The sequence below is a fragment of the Rutidosis leptorrhynchoides genome, chromosome 6 (assembly GCF_046630445.1).
Source record: "Rutidosis leptorrhynchoides isolate AG116_Rl617_1_P2 chromosome 6, CSIRO_AGI_Rlap_v1, whole genome shotgun sequence".
In the NCBI taxonomy this organism is placed as follows: Eukaryota; Viridiplantae; Streptophyta; class Magnoliopsida; order Asterales; family Asteraceae; genus Rutidosis; species Rutidosis leptorrhynchoides.
In genome coordinates, this window is record NC_092338.1 from 329,041,049 (window position 1) to 329,056,205 (window position 15,157).

General features: G+C 32.7%; 1 pseudogene; it reads left to right on the forward strand.

Moving 5' to 3' along the window:
* The window catches only part of LOC139854708 (uncharacterized), a 180,974-nt pseudogene that overhangs the window by 35,024 nt on the left and 130,793 nt on the right, over positions 1-15,157 (forward strand).

Below are 15,157 nucleotides of genomic sequence, written 5' to 3' on the forward strand. Positions count from 1 at the left end.
TACTTCCTTTTAATGATGGAATTGATTCATCGTGTAGATCCATCTTTCTTTAAAATATATTACAGTAAACCGGGTAAAACTGATTAGTATCGTCCAAAGCAAAAGTACCTGCAATAATTCTTATACAAAAATGTGATAGATAGTTTTTAATTGAATAACTTGGTACATTCTCCCCACACTTAGCTTTTATTTATTCTTTTCTTTGCCTTTTTATTCTCTTCTATCCCATTTTAAATGAATTCAAGCGTTTTGGGTTGTTTCTCAATTTATGTCCTCGAGGTAACAATAATTTCGGCATTAACACCTAGTTTTATCGTTCATAAATATGTATAAACATGATTTTGAATTCATTTAGTTGAAATTTTTTTCAAATTTTCACAAAATTTGGCAATTAAAACAAGTGTAAACCCGAAAGAATTTATAACCCTTCCCCACACTTGAGATCTTGCAATGCCCTCATTTGCAAGAAATCGGTAAAAATTTAAATTCATGAGGGTGATTAGTGTAGAAAAATGATTAAAAATACCGAGTTTGCAAACATATTGTTGTTATTTCACATTTGATATTTTGTTTCTTGTCGTCAAAATAAGTACCTTTTTCTGAACTTAATGACAGTCTTTGAAAGTGCGTTATTTTACCCTGTTTTGTATATAACATAAAATACAAACATACATAATTTCGAAGTTGGGTATATTACCCCACGTTCAAAAATTTATAAAATCTAATATTTTTTTTTCGGCATACTTTAAATCAATTAAATTAAAAATAATGATAACAAAATTTCTCGTCCCGCCCTCGGTTAAAGTAATTTCGGTTCAACTACCTAATCTTCAACTCACGACGAATTTTAGAAATCATTTTTTTACTTAATGAAATAAAGTAAATTTTGTTTTTAAATTCACACAAAACTTAAATTTAAAAAGCATATTAATTTCATATAAAACCTACAAAATAAAAAAAAATCAGAATGGGGGGAGAAAACTAGTTCTTTAGTGTCTGCTAGCGGAAAAGACCAATCGAATTCCATTCTCGGAACTACACGAGAACAGAACAACTAACTCCAAACAGCATTTTCTTTTTAGAATATTTGAATCTCCTCACACTTAGGTAGATGTGGTGTCGAAATTGTGATTAACTTCATCGTCAATTTCTCTTGGACCATAATCAACTTGCATATCTGTGACTTTTGCTTTAAGCCAGTGACCAGCTTTTTCCGTAATATCCACAAATTCAACTAGCTTCACCTTTTCTTTAGGCGACAGATTGGATACTAACCGGTTATATAACTTAAAGTTTCCCTTACTTTTAGCATCAATAACCCGTTTAAAAAGTTTCTTCATTGAACTGTTAATAACGGGGTTATTTAATTTCGTATCAACTATGGGGTTCTTTATTATCAAGTCATCATTAGGTGTTACTTCATTTTCCCCACACTTAGGCGTTCTATTATTGTTAAGCATTACCGTTGGAGTTGGTAAAACAACATGGTTCTTACCAATCGTTTTTGTCGGTTCAACGGTTTTGGTTTGTGGATATTTAGACTGTCGAATCATAAAGGTGATCGATTTCTCATCATTACTAAGTGTCATTCTACCCTTTCTTACATCAAATAACGCCCCGGTGGACGCTAAGAATGGTCGACCTAAAATTAGAGGAACGTTTGAGTCCTCTTCTATGTCAATGACAATGAATTCGACTAGAAAGGTTAAATTACCTACTTGAATGGGTAGGTTGTCAGCAATTCCAACTGGGTGCTTAATGGTTTGATCAAGGAGTCGAACACTCATATCCGTTGGAGTTAACTCACCTACACCTAATCTCTTATATAATGAAAGAGGCATAACACTCACACTTGAACCTAAATCTGCTAGTGCATCATACATGACACAGTCACTAAGTAGACAAGGAACAATAAATTCACCCGAATCACCTACCCTAGGTGGAGGATTTGGTAGAACTGTCTTCACCGGGTTTACTTCTACTGTTTTTGTTTCTTGCATTTTTTTATTCTTCTTCTTCTTCTTTCCAGAGGTATCACAAACTTTATTACCTATTACTTGCTCATACTCAACTCCTTTTCTTGGAAACGGGATGGGTGGTCTGTATGGTGCCACCACTGGCTTTACATACTCGGGTGGTGGTGGTGGTGGTGGTGTAACTTCTTCATTGTTACTTACATCTAAAACTTTCCCATCTTCTGGTATTGGTTTTTCAGAATTTGTTGATATCATGTTAACATTTTCATTCCGAGGATTTACTTCATTATTACTCGGTAGCTTTCCTTGTTCCCTTTCACTCATCAATCTAACAAGAGTACCTACTTGTTTTTCTAGATTCAAAATGGAAGCTTGTTGAGTTCTAAATGACTGATCAAATCTCTCATTCGTTTGGGTTTGAGTTTCAATAAATTGTGTTTGAGATTCAACTAGCTTAAATACCACTTCTTCCAGATTTGACTTCTTCTCGTCGGTTTGTTGTGGTGGTTTATACAAGCCAGGTCTTTGTTGATTGAAAGTGTTGTTTTAAGTTGGTTGGTTATTCGGACTGATAAGGCTAAAAAGGAACATATATTTCATAGCATTATCCCCCAAGAAAGACAAGATTTTAGTTGCAATTGTTCCATTTTCAAGTAATATTCGTTTATATTAAATAAGTGCGAAGACAAAAGGCGAAAACGACGAATTGAAGACACAAAGGTCCAAAAAGCTCAAAAGTACAAGATACAATCAAAAAGGTTCAAATTAGTGATGAAGAACTTCTAAAAATGACAAGAGTACAAGTTACAAAACACAAAGTACACGATATAAAATAGTACGCAAGGGCGTTCAAAAATCCGGAACCAGGACATGAGTCAACTCTCAACGCTCGACGCAACGGTGTAAAAATTACGAGTCAACTATGCACAAGAATAAAATATAATATTTAAATAATTCATAATAAGAATAATATTAAATAATAAAAAGTTGTTAATTGAGCATAGTTCAGGGGTCGTAAATGAAAATTCAATTTCATATTTTGCCTATAAAAGGCGATGATTTACGATCAATTTGAGCGATACTTTTTTCGATCATTTTTTCTATCCTTTTTTCGATCCATCTATCTATTATCAATATCAATTATCAATATCTATATTCTATATCTCTATCATAATGTTAATGTAATAAGATATAACAATAATCTTAATTTTAAGTTTAAATTATGATAATAATAAGATTTATGATAGAGATCATTTGAGTGTGTAAGTCGAAATTCTGTCCGTGTAACGCTACGCTATTTTTAATCATTGTAAGTTATGTTCAACCTTTTTACATTAATGTCTCGTAGCTAAGTTATTATTATGCTTATTTAAAACGAAGTAATCATGATGTTGGGCTAATTACTAAAATTGGGTAATTGGGCTTTGTACCATAATTGGGGTTTGGACAAAAGAACGACACTTGTGGAAATTAGACTATGGGCTATTAATGGGCTTTATATTTGTTTAACTAAATGACAGTTTGTTAATGTTAATATAAAGATTTACAATTGGGCGTCCCTATAAATTACCATATACACTCAATCGGACACGATGGGCGGGGTATTTATATGTACGAATAATCGTTCATTTAACCGGACACGGGAATGGATTAATAGCCACTAGAATAATTAAAACAGGGGTGAAATTATGTACAAGGACACTTGGTATAATTGATAACAAAATATTAAAACCTTGGGTTACACTCAGTCGACATCCTGGTGTAATTATTAAACAAAATATTAAAATCTTGTTACAGTTTAAGTCCCCAATTAGTTGGAATATTTAACTTCGGGTATAAGGATAATTTGACGAGGACACTCGCACTTTATATTTATGACTGATGGACTGTTATGGACAAAAACCAGACGGACATATTAAATAATCCAGGACAAAGGACAATTAACCCATGGGCATAAAACTAAAATTAACACGTCAAACATCATGATTACGGAAGTTTAAATAAGCATAATTCTTTTATTTCCTTTATTTTATATTTAATTGCACTTCTAATATTCGCATTTTTATTGTTATTGTATTTAATTGCACTTTTAATTATCGTACTTTTTAATTATCGCAAGTTTATTTTATCGCACTTTTATTATTCGCAATTTCATTATCGTTATTTACTTTATGCTTTAATTTAAGTCTTGTATTTATTTTTAATATTTTACATTTGGTTTTAACTGCGACTAAAGTTTTAAAATCGACAAACTGGTCATAAAACGGTAAAAATCCCCCTTTATAATAATAATATTACTTATATATATATATATTTGTAAAAATATAGTTTAAAAAAAATATAGTGTTATACTTCACGAGCTCCCTGTGGAACGAACCGGACTTACTAAAAACTATACTATAATACGATTAGGCACACTGCCTATAAGTGTTGTAGCAAGGTTTAAGTATATCCACTCGATAAATAAATAAATAACTTGTGTAAAATTGTAGCATATTTAATAGTATTTCGTACTAAAAATAATACTATTTTGTATACACCCCCTACGACATCAAGTATTTTTGGCGCCGCTGCCGGGAAAATCGGCGAAACGCTATATTTTTAATTTATTTTTTTATAAATATATTTTTAGAAAAACAATATAAAATTTAAAAAAAAACAAAAAAAAAACAAAAAAAAAAAAACGTTTTTTCAAACTCCACGACTCGCGGAGTTTGCAGGCTTAAAACTCCACGACTCGCGGAGCCGCCCTGTCAGGCCACAAAGAAACCCTAAAAAGCATTAATTACGGGGTATTATTAATTATTATTATTATTTAACCCTATTTACTTTATTATTATTATTATTTAGTTTAAGTTTTTAAATTAATTAGTTATAATTAATTATATTTAGTTTTAATATATAAACAATTAATACTTTTATAAAATATAAAAATAAAAATATAAAAATAATATTTTTTTTATAAAAATAAGTAATTTTATCACTTTTTATAATTTGTATCCTTTTATTTAGTGTAATTATAATATTTTGTATATTTTTCGTTCGCAATTAGTTTTAAAATTAGTTTTTCTGTAGTTATTTTATATGTATAGATTCTTAGGCTTTGCCGTAAAATCCCTTAAGTGCTTTTTCTTTAGATTAAGATTTAGGCGCTTTGGAATTTTGCGACGCCGTTTTTCGCTTTAGTTTTAAATAGATTTTAGTGCCTTTAAGTAATTGACGTTTTCTGAATAAAATTGCATTTACCTTTAGACCTTTAGGCGCAACTTTTTAGATATAATTTTTAGACTTTTAAGTTACGACGCGCTATTTTCTTATTTTTATTTTTCGACGCGCATTCTTTTTCTTTCTTATTTCTCGACGCTTTAGTTTTTAGGACTTAGAAATTTTCTCTATTTCTTATCTAATATCTCAAACAGAAAGAAAAATTATTTAAGTGGTTAAATTAATGGACGTTGACAATTTTCTGCTTCGTAGTAATAGTTGGATTTGTTAGTGGCTGAGTTGTGAGCTTCCGATTTAAAGGGTTCTGACTCTCTGCTGCATCTTTTGGCTATTCGAAACGTGGGCAAAAGCAGAAAAGTCTATTAATTGGACAACTTATATAAGTTTTTCTATTTTTATAACTAATAGGATAATTAGTAAATGCACCACATTGTAGCTAAAATTTGGCCATCGCAATAAAATGGAAAATTTTGAAAACAAGGCTATGGAAACTCTTTTTGATATCCAAAATCAATTAAATCAATACTCTCAAACGAGTGTTGATGACAATTCGTTCGGTCAATCTTGGATCACGAATGACGAAACAATAACTGGTTGTGAAATCTGTGGAGATTATCACTCAACATGGGAATGTTATTATTACGTTCCTATGAAAAATTACGCACCCACGGAACCTGAATGGAATGATTATGAAGAATACAATTCAAATTGGGATTATTCCCAAGAATATATCCAAACTCAACAACCAGTAGACAAGGAAAATTACGTGTCTGAAAATTTATTAGACAATATGAAAATCAAACTCGAAGAACTCAATGCTCAAAATGAACAAATGAGAGAGTTTGTAAACCGGCAAGCTGAAACTCTATCAGACTATACACCTATTGATCTGAGGAGTCGTGTGCAAGAAAATCTCATATCATCGAATTTTGATGAATTCGAGAGCTCCGAAATCACCAACTATCCCGATGATACTTTTTATTCAGCTTTACCAATTTCACAACATATCTACACATTAGCCTCTACCGACGAAATCAACGATCCATCAATGGATGAAGAAGAAGAAGTAAGGGTGACAAATTGGTACTCTTGGGAAAATGATAACGTTGAAAATTTTACCCCCGAGATCAAAGTGGTGGGACCGATAAGTACCGTTAATGAAGAAGAATCTACTCCAATCCCGAAATTCACCATTCCACAACCTTCCAACCCAATATTCTCAATAGAAAAGTCATCTACCGAAGATGAACTACGAGCTGTAATAGATAATGACACCTCGGATTTCACCCAATTGGGTAATAGAGGTGAAAACTTTGATCTCGAGAATAAAAGGAAGGAAACGTTAGAAATTGTCCACCCTATAATATGTATGTCGGTGTATATCAATCCATTTGACCAAGAACCAGAAAAGAGACATATCCATTTACTAAAAGCTACACTTAAAAAAGAATTAAATAGTGACGATCGGGTGGTTCTAAACTTTAAACCCAATGATATATTATACACCACCCGAGATGTAAATAACTGGCTCACTATTCTAATTTGTGGAACTTATTCTACCGATTTCACATGTCGTCAGCTAAGTGTGGGGAAGTCTAACCCCACTTAACGTTAAATTAGGGGTTCGGGTTAGTGCATAACTCATTAATAAAAATGCATGATTAGGGTAAAAGACGCTTTTTCAAATATTAGTAAACAGTTCAGAAAAGCAACCGTTTTTGAAGAAAAATATGTGTGATAAAACAAGAAGGAATGAACGATGAGGCGCGCCATCTATCATTTGACGAGCTTTGTAACTACAAACTGGGTATTTTCAATTACTTTTCTACACTAATCACCCTCATGAATTTATAATTAGAGTCTGATTTCATGCAAATGAGGGCATTGCATGATCTCAAGTGTGGAGAAGGGTTATAAATTCTCTCGAGTTTATACGCCAAATTTTATGAAAACTTGAAAAAATTTCAACTAAATGAATTCAAAATCATGTTTATATATATTTATGAACGGTGAAAATTAGGTGTTAATACCGAAATTATCGTTACCTCGGAAAGGACATAAATTGAGAAACACACTAAAACGCATGAATTCATTTAAAATGGAATAAAGGAGAATAAAAAGGCAAAGAAAGAAACTAAGTGTGGGGAGAATGTACCTAGTTATTCAATTAAAAACTATCTAGCACATGTTTCCGTAAAGTTATTGCAGGTGTTTTTGTTTTGGACTAAATTAACTGTTTTACCCGATGAAAGAAAAGAAAAGATGGATCTACACGATGAATCAATTCCATCATTAAAAAGAAGTAAAGACTTCCGAAAAAGACACGCGCTTCTTGATTTAGGTCAAGAAGTTGTCGTCCATACCAGCTGTAGGTTGACGAAAAATCTAGAAAAGTCATCTCTAAAATCAGCAGGAAATCCACGGACCTCAGCATCAAACAGGGTCGCCAAGTGGTCAGACTTATCCTAACCATGAGAGGATCTGTCTCGTAAAATGGGGAGGGCGCCGTGCAAATTAGCTTGATAAGACTAATGAATCAGATCCCCAGAAAGGATAATCTCCTTAAAAGATCAAAAATCAGCTTTTAAGACTGATATTACTCAATCCTTGAGATTGACCTTAAAGATTGAGAATTCAAACTCATGGAATTCAATGATATCTAAACTCGAGCTTGAACGAGAAAATATTTTGATCAAAATTACAAACCGATTTGTTTTCTGAAAACCTATTTTCAATGCGTTCATTACCATTGAACGTAAAATCCTAGGAATTCACCTGGAATTCATTAGGTCACCTGAACCAAATCGGGTGTCAACCGTAAGAACGGTGGTTGCATAGCATGGTCGAAGACAGGACCTTGTGCCAGGCCGAAAAATCATAGGATGATCTTTACTATTGCTCCTACAAAGGATAGTACTAGCATCCGACACGTATATAGACCATAATCAAAAGCAAGTCACGTGACATTGCCTTAACAGTTGCTTGTTCATCGCTTTCCTTTACAACCGGACGGTAGTTTACCGAAAGGTAATATACGGGACAAGTAAACTGGACGTGTTTCTTTCCTAATACAAGGTTAGCAAGTGGGTAACACAAAACCACAAGTGTTGAGCTAAAATTTTCAAATCTGAAACCCACAAAAATATTTTGCAACACCGGTGAAGGGTTATTCCGGAAAACTTATCTAGGGTAAAAGCTAGATTGAATTTTCAAAGATCAAATATTTTCATAAAGATCCAATTTCCTTAAGGATCTACATTTTCATAGTCATGTGGGACTGTAAACCGCCTTTCAAATGTGCACTTTGCTTTGGAAACCGAAAGTAAATCGGCTATTTGATTGCAAGTGTCGTTGACCTAAACCCAAGGCAACTGTGGATGACACACCCACCTTTAACCATATCGTTACTATCATTGTTTATACCGCCATATCAAAATCACTGATGTATAAAGTGTGAAGAATAAAGAAGTGATTTGTATGTTTTTTATTTCAAGACTATATTGCTTGAGGACAAGCAACGCTCAAGTGTGGGGATATTGATAAGGCTAAAAAGGAACATATATTTCATAGCATTATCCCCCAAGAAAGACAAGATTTTAGTTGCAATTGTTCCATTTTCAAGTAATATTCGTTTATATTAAATAAGTGCGAAGACAAAAGGCGAAAACGGCGAATTGAAGACACAAAGGTCCAAAAAGCTCAAAAGTACAAGATACAATCAAAAAGGTTCAAATTAGTGATGAAGAACGTCTAAAAATGACAAGAGTACAAGTTACAAAACACAAAGTACACGATATAAAATAGTACGCAAGGGCGTTCGAAATTCCGGAACCAGGACATGAGTCAACTCTCAACGCTCGACGCAACGGTGTAAAAATTACGAGTCAACTATGCACAAGAATAAAATATAATATTTAAATAATTCATAATAAGAATAATATTAAATAATAAAAAGTTGTTAATTGAGCATAGTTCAGGGGTCGTAAATGAAAATTCAATTTCATATTTTGCCTATAAAAGGCGATGATTTACGATCAATTTGAGCGATACTTTTTTCGATCATTTTTTCTATCCTTTTTTCGATCCATCTATCTATTATCAATATCAATTATCAATATCTATATTCTATATCTCTATCATAATGTTAATGTAATAAGATATAACAATAATCTTAATTTTAAGTTTAAATTATGATAATAATAAGATTTATGATAGAGATCATTTGAGTGTGTAAGTCGAAATTCTGTCCGTGTAACGCTACGCTATTTTTAATCATTGTAAGTTATGTTCAACCTTTTTACATTAATGTCTCGTAGCTAAGTTATTATTATGCTTATTTAAAACGAAGTAATCATGATGTTGGGCTAATTACTAAAATTGGGTAATTGGGCTTTGTACCATAATTGGGGTTTGGACAAAAGAACGACACTTGTGGAAATTAGACTATGGGCTATTAATGGGCTTTATATTTGTTTAACTAAATGATAGTTTGTTAATGTTAATATAAAGATTTACAATTGGGCGTCCCTATAAATTACCATATACACTCAATCGGACACGATGGGCGGGGTATTTATATGTACGAATAATCGTTCATTTAACCGGACACGGGAATGGATTAATAGCCACTAGAATAATTAAAACAGGGGTGAAATTATGTACAAGGACACTTGGTATAATTGATAACAAAATATTAAAACCTTGGGTTACACTCAGTCGACATCCTGGTGTAATTATTAAATAAAATATTAAAATCTTGTTACAGTTTAAGTCCCCAATTAGTTGGAATATTTAACTTCGGGTATAAGGATAATTTGACGAGGACACTCGCACTTTATATTTATGACTGATGGACTGTTATGGACAAAAACCAGACGGACATATTAAATAATCCAGGACAAAGGACAATTAACCCATGGGCATAAAACTAAAATTAACACGTCAAACATCATGATTACGGAAGTTTAAATAAGCATAATTCTTTTATTTCCTTTATTTTATATTTAATTGCACTTCTAATATTCGCATTTTTATTGTTATTGTATTTAATTGCACTTTTAATTATCGTACTTTTTAATTATCGCAAGTTTATTTTATCGCACTTTTATTATTCGCAATTTCATTATCGTTATTTACTTTATGCTTTAATTTAAGTCTTGTATTTATTTTTAATATTTTACATTTGGTTTTAACTGCGACTAAAGTTTTAAAATCGACAAACCGGTCATAAAACGGTAAAAATCCCCCTTTATAATAATAATATTACTTATATATATATATTTGTAAAAATATAGTTTAAAAAAATATAGTGTTATACTTCACGATCTCCCTGTGGAACGAACCGGACTTACTAAAAACTATACTATAATAAGATTAGGTACACTGCCTATAAGTGTTGTAGCAAGGTTTAAGTATATCCACTCGATAAATAAATAAATAACTTGTGTAAAATTGTAGCATATTTAATAGTATTTCGTACTAAAAATAATACTATTTTGTATACACCCCCTACGACATCACGGACCTTGTTGGTTATACGAGTTATTGTCGGGTCCTTTTGGATTGTAAAGAATGTTTTGATTTCGATTGAAGTTTGGCCTTGGCGGTTGATAATTATTCTGATAACTATTTTCCAGCCTTTGGTTCATGTAGACAACATTCTCACGTTGTTCCATCGTTTGTTCAATGTGACAGTCTTTCATTAAGTGTGGTCCACCGCATTGCTCACAACTAATTCGTATTGCGTGAATATCTTTATTCATCTTTTCCATTCGTCTCTCGAAAGCATCTATTTTTGCGGAAACGGAATCAAAGTTATGGCTAGAATCGGCTCTAGCCGCTTTAGATGAACGATATATATCTTTCTCTTGGTGCCACTCATGAGAGTGGGAGGCTGTGTTATTAGAAGTGCAATTAAATATAAAATAAAGGAAATTAAATATGAAATAAAAGAATTATGCTTATTTAAACTTCCGTAATCATGATGTTTGACGTGTTGATTTTAGTTTTATGCCCATGGGTTAATTGTCCTTTGTCCTGGATTATTCAATATGTCCGTCTGGTTTTTGTCCATAACAGTCCATCAGTCATAAATATAAAGTGCGAGTGTCCTCGTCAAATTATTATTATACCCGAAGTTAAATATTCCAACTAATTGGGGATTCGAATTGTAACAAGGTTTTAATACTTTGTTTAATGAATACACCAGGTTATCGACTGTGTGTAAACCAAGGTTTTACTACTTTGTTAACAATTACACCAATTACCCTTGAATGTAATTTCACCCCTGTTTTAATTATTCTAGTGGCTATTAATCCATTCCCGTGTCCGGTTAAATGAACGATTATTCGTACATATAAATACCCCGCCCATCGTGTCCGATTGAGTGTATATGGTAATTTATAGGGACGCCCAATTGTAAATCTTTATATTAACATTAACAAACTATCATTTAGTTAAACAAATATAAAGCCCATTAATAGCCCATAGTCTAATTTTCACAAGTGTCGTTCTTTTGTCCAAACCCCAATTATGGTACAAAGCCCAATTACCCAATTTTAGTAATTAGCCCAACATCATGATTACTTCGTTTTAAATAAGCATAATAATAACTTAGCTACGAGACATTAATATAAAAAGGTTGAACATAACTTACAATGATTAAAAATAGCGTAGCGTTACACGGACAGAATTTCGACTTACACCCTTACAATATTCGCTAACATACCTTTATTATTAGAATTATAATTAAAATTAAAATTAAAATATAAATTATATATATATATATATATCGTATATATGAGAGAAGAGAGAAATAGAATATATTTTGCGATCAGAATTCGGTTGGCTTTATAGGGATTTTCGATTTTTGGGGCTCCGCGACTCGCGGTGAATTTTGCCTTCAAACTCCGCGAGTCGCGGAGGTTATTTTACAGCTCAGAGGAGTTTGGCTCTTTGTTTACCGACGGTTTATAATATATATATAATATATATATAATTAATATAATTAATTATATATTATATTATATTTATATACATAGTTAACTTGTAATTTTTAGTCCGTTGCGTCGAGCGTTAAGAGTTGACTCTAGTCCCGGTTCCGGATTTTCGAACGTCCTTGTGTACAATTTAATATCTTGTACTTTGCGTTTTGAATCTTGTACTCTTGTAATTTCGAGACGTTTCTTATCAATAATTGGAACCTTTTTGATTGTCTTTTGTACTTTTGAGCTTTTTGGTCGTTTGCGTCTTCAATTCGTCGAATCTGTCTTTTGTCTTCACCTTTTATTATTTAAACGAATATCACTTGTAAATAGAACAATTGCAACTAAAAGCTTGTCTTTCTTGAGGAATAATGCTATGAAATATATGTTCGTTTTTAGCATTATCAAATATTCCCACACTTGAGCGTTGCTTGTCCTCAAGCAATATTGTCTTGAAATACTAGAATCACTTCTTTATTCTTCACACTTTGTACATCAGTGATTTCTATACGGCGGTATAAACAATGGTAGTAACGATATGGTTTACAGTCCCACATGACTATAAAAATTTAGATCCATTAAGGAAATTGGATCTTTATGAAAACATTTGATCTTTTGAAATCTAGTTTTTACCCTAGATAAGTTTTCCGGCATAACCCTTTACCGGTGTTTGCCAAATATTTTTGTGGGTTTGGTGGGTTTCAGATTTGAAAATTTTAGCTCAAAACTTATGGTTTTGTGTCACCCACTTGCTAACCTTGTATTTGGAAAGCAACACGTCCAGTTTACTTGTCCCGTATATTACCTTTCGGTAAACTACCGTCCGGTTGTAAAGGAAAGCGTTGAACAAGCAACTGTTAAGGCAATGTCCCCTGACATGCTTTTAATTATGGTCTGTAACGTGTCGGACGCAATTACTATCCTTGGTAGGAGCAATAGTAAAGCTCACCCTCATAATTTTTCGATATGGCACAAGGTCCTGTCTTTGACCACTATGCAACCACCGTTCTTACGGTTGACACCCGATTTAGTTCAGGTGACCTAATGAATTCCAGGTGAATTCCTAGGATTTTACGTTCAATGGTAATGAACGCATTGAAAATAGGGTTTTCAGAAAACAAATCGGTTTGTAATTTTGATCAAAATATTTTCTCGTTTAAGCTCGAGTTTAGATATCATTGAATTCCATGAGTTTGTAATTCTCAATCTTTAAGGTCAATCTCTAGGATTGAGTAATATCAGTCTTAAAAGCTGATTTTTAATCTTTAAGGAGATTATCCTTTCTGGGGATCTGATTCATTAGTCTTATCCAGCTAATTTGCATGGTGCCCCCCCCATTGTACGAGATAAATCCTTCTCATGGTTAGGATAAATCTGACCACTTGGCAACCCTGTTTAATGCTGAGGTCCGTGGATTTCCTGCTGATTTTAGTGATGACTTTTCTAGATTTTTCGTCAACCTACAGCTGGTCTGGACGACAACTTCATGACCTAAATCAAGAAGCTCGTGTCTTTTTCAGAAGACTTTACTTCCTTTTAATGATGGAATTGATTCATCGTGTAGATCCATCTCTTCTTTTCTTTCATCGGGTAAAACAGTTTAGTTTAGTCCAAAGCAAAAGTATTTTCAGTTATTTGTTACAGATATATGTGACATATGTTTAAAATAACTTGGTAAATTTTCCCACACTTGGCTTTTTATTTTTCTTTTTATCGTCCTCTATTTCATTTTAAATGAATTTTGACATTTTAGTTTGTTTCTTAATTTATGTCCTTTCCGAGGTAACAATAATTTCGGTGTTAAAACCTAGTTTTATCGTTCATAAATATGTATAAACATGATTTTGAATTCATTTAATTGAAAATTTTAAAAAATTTTACTAGAATTGGGTAGTCAGTATATAAGACTAGGGCTGTTCTTTTTTATCAGAGAGCACTAGATTCTAATACAACTACTGCTTTACTAGTATTTTTAATGGTAACCAAGTGTATAAAGTAAAAAATTTTAAAATCCGAAAGAATTTAACCCCTTCCCACACTTAAGATCTTGCAATGCCCTCATTTGCAAGAAATCAGTAACAATTTAAATTATTGAGGGTGATTTGTGTGAAAATGATTAAATTTTACCAAAGTTTCCAAATATATTGGCGTTTGTTTGCTGAATGATAAATGGTGCACATCATTTGTTCATTTCGTCTTGTTGTTATTTCACATATATTTTGCATCTTGTCGTCAAAATTAGTTGCTTTTGCTGAACTTAATGCCAGTCTTTGAAAAAGCGTTGTTTTACCCTGTTGTGTACATAAGATAAACTGCAAACATATATACATATTTTTGAAGTTTGGTATATTACCCCACGTTCAAAAATTATTAAAATCTAAGAATAAAAGTTAGATAATTATAAAAATGATTACAATATTAACAAAAGTATTAAACGTATCAATAATTACAAATTACAAAATAAAAAAAATAATAATAAGTAAACTAAGGATGATATTGGTACCAATAGGGGTTCCAGGCATAACCATAAGTGCTATAGAATGCTTCGGCAGGGTCATACGTAGGATATGGTGGCTGCATCTCTATAGACCAAGGAGGGAAGATGGGTTTCGGTGTAGGAATATAGTTTCTACCTATATGTTGGCAATGAGCTATGATTTGGTTCTGATGAACTTGCCAATCTTCAAATGCTCTCTGTCTAGCATTTTCGTATTCCTGAGAAGCTATAAACCTATGCATTTCTTGCATCTCATTCCCCCCTCCTACATTACCTTGCTGCTGGTTTCTCTCCACCTGTGGATGTCTACCATGGTATCGTACTGCGGCGTTATTTCGCCTCTTCAAAACTTTCGCACCATGGTATACATTTAAACCTATAGTATCGCGGGGTTCCGGCTCTTCTAGTAATAACCCCCCCCCCCCCCCCCCCCCCCCGACTTATATCCACACCGAGATATTCAACAATCAAAGTAA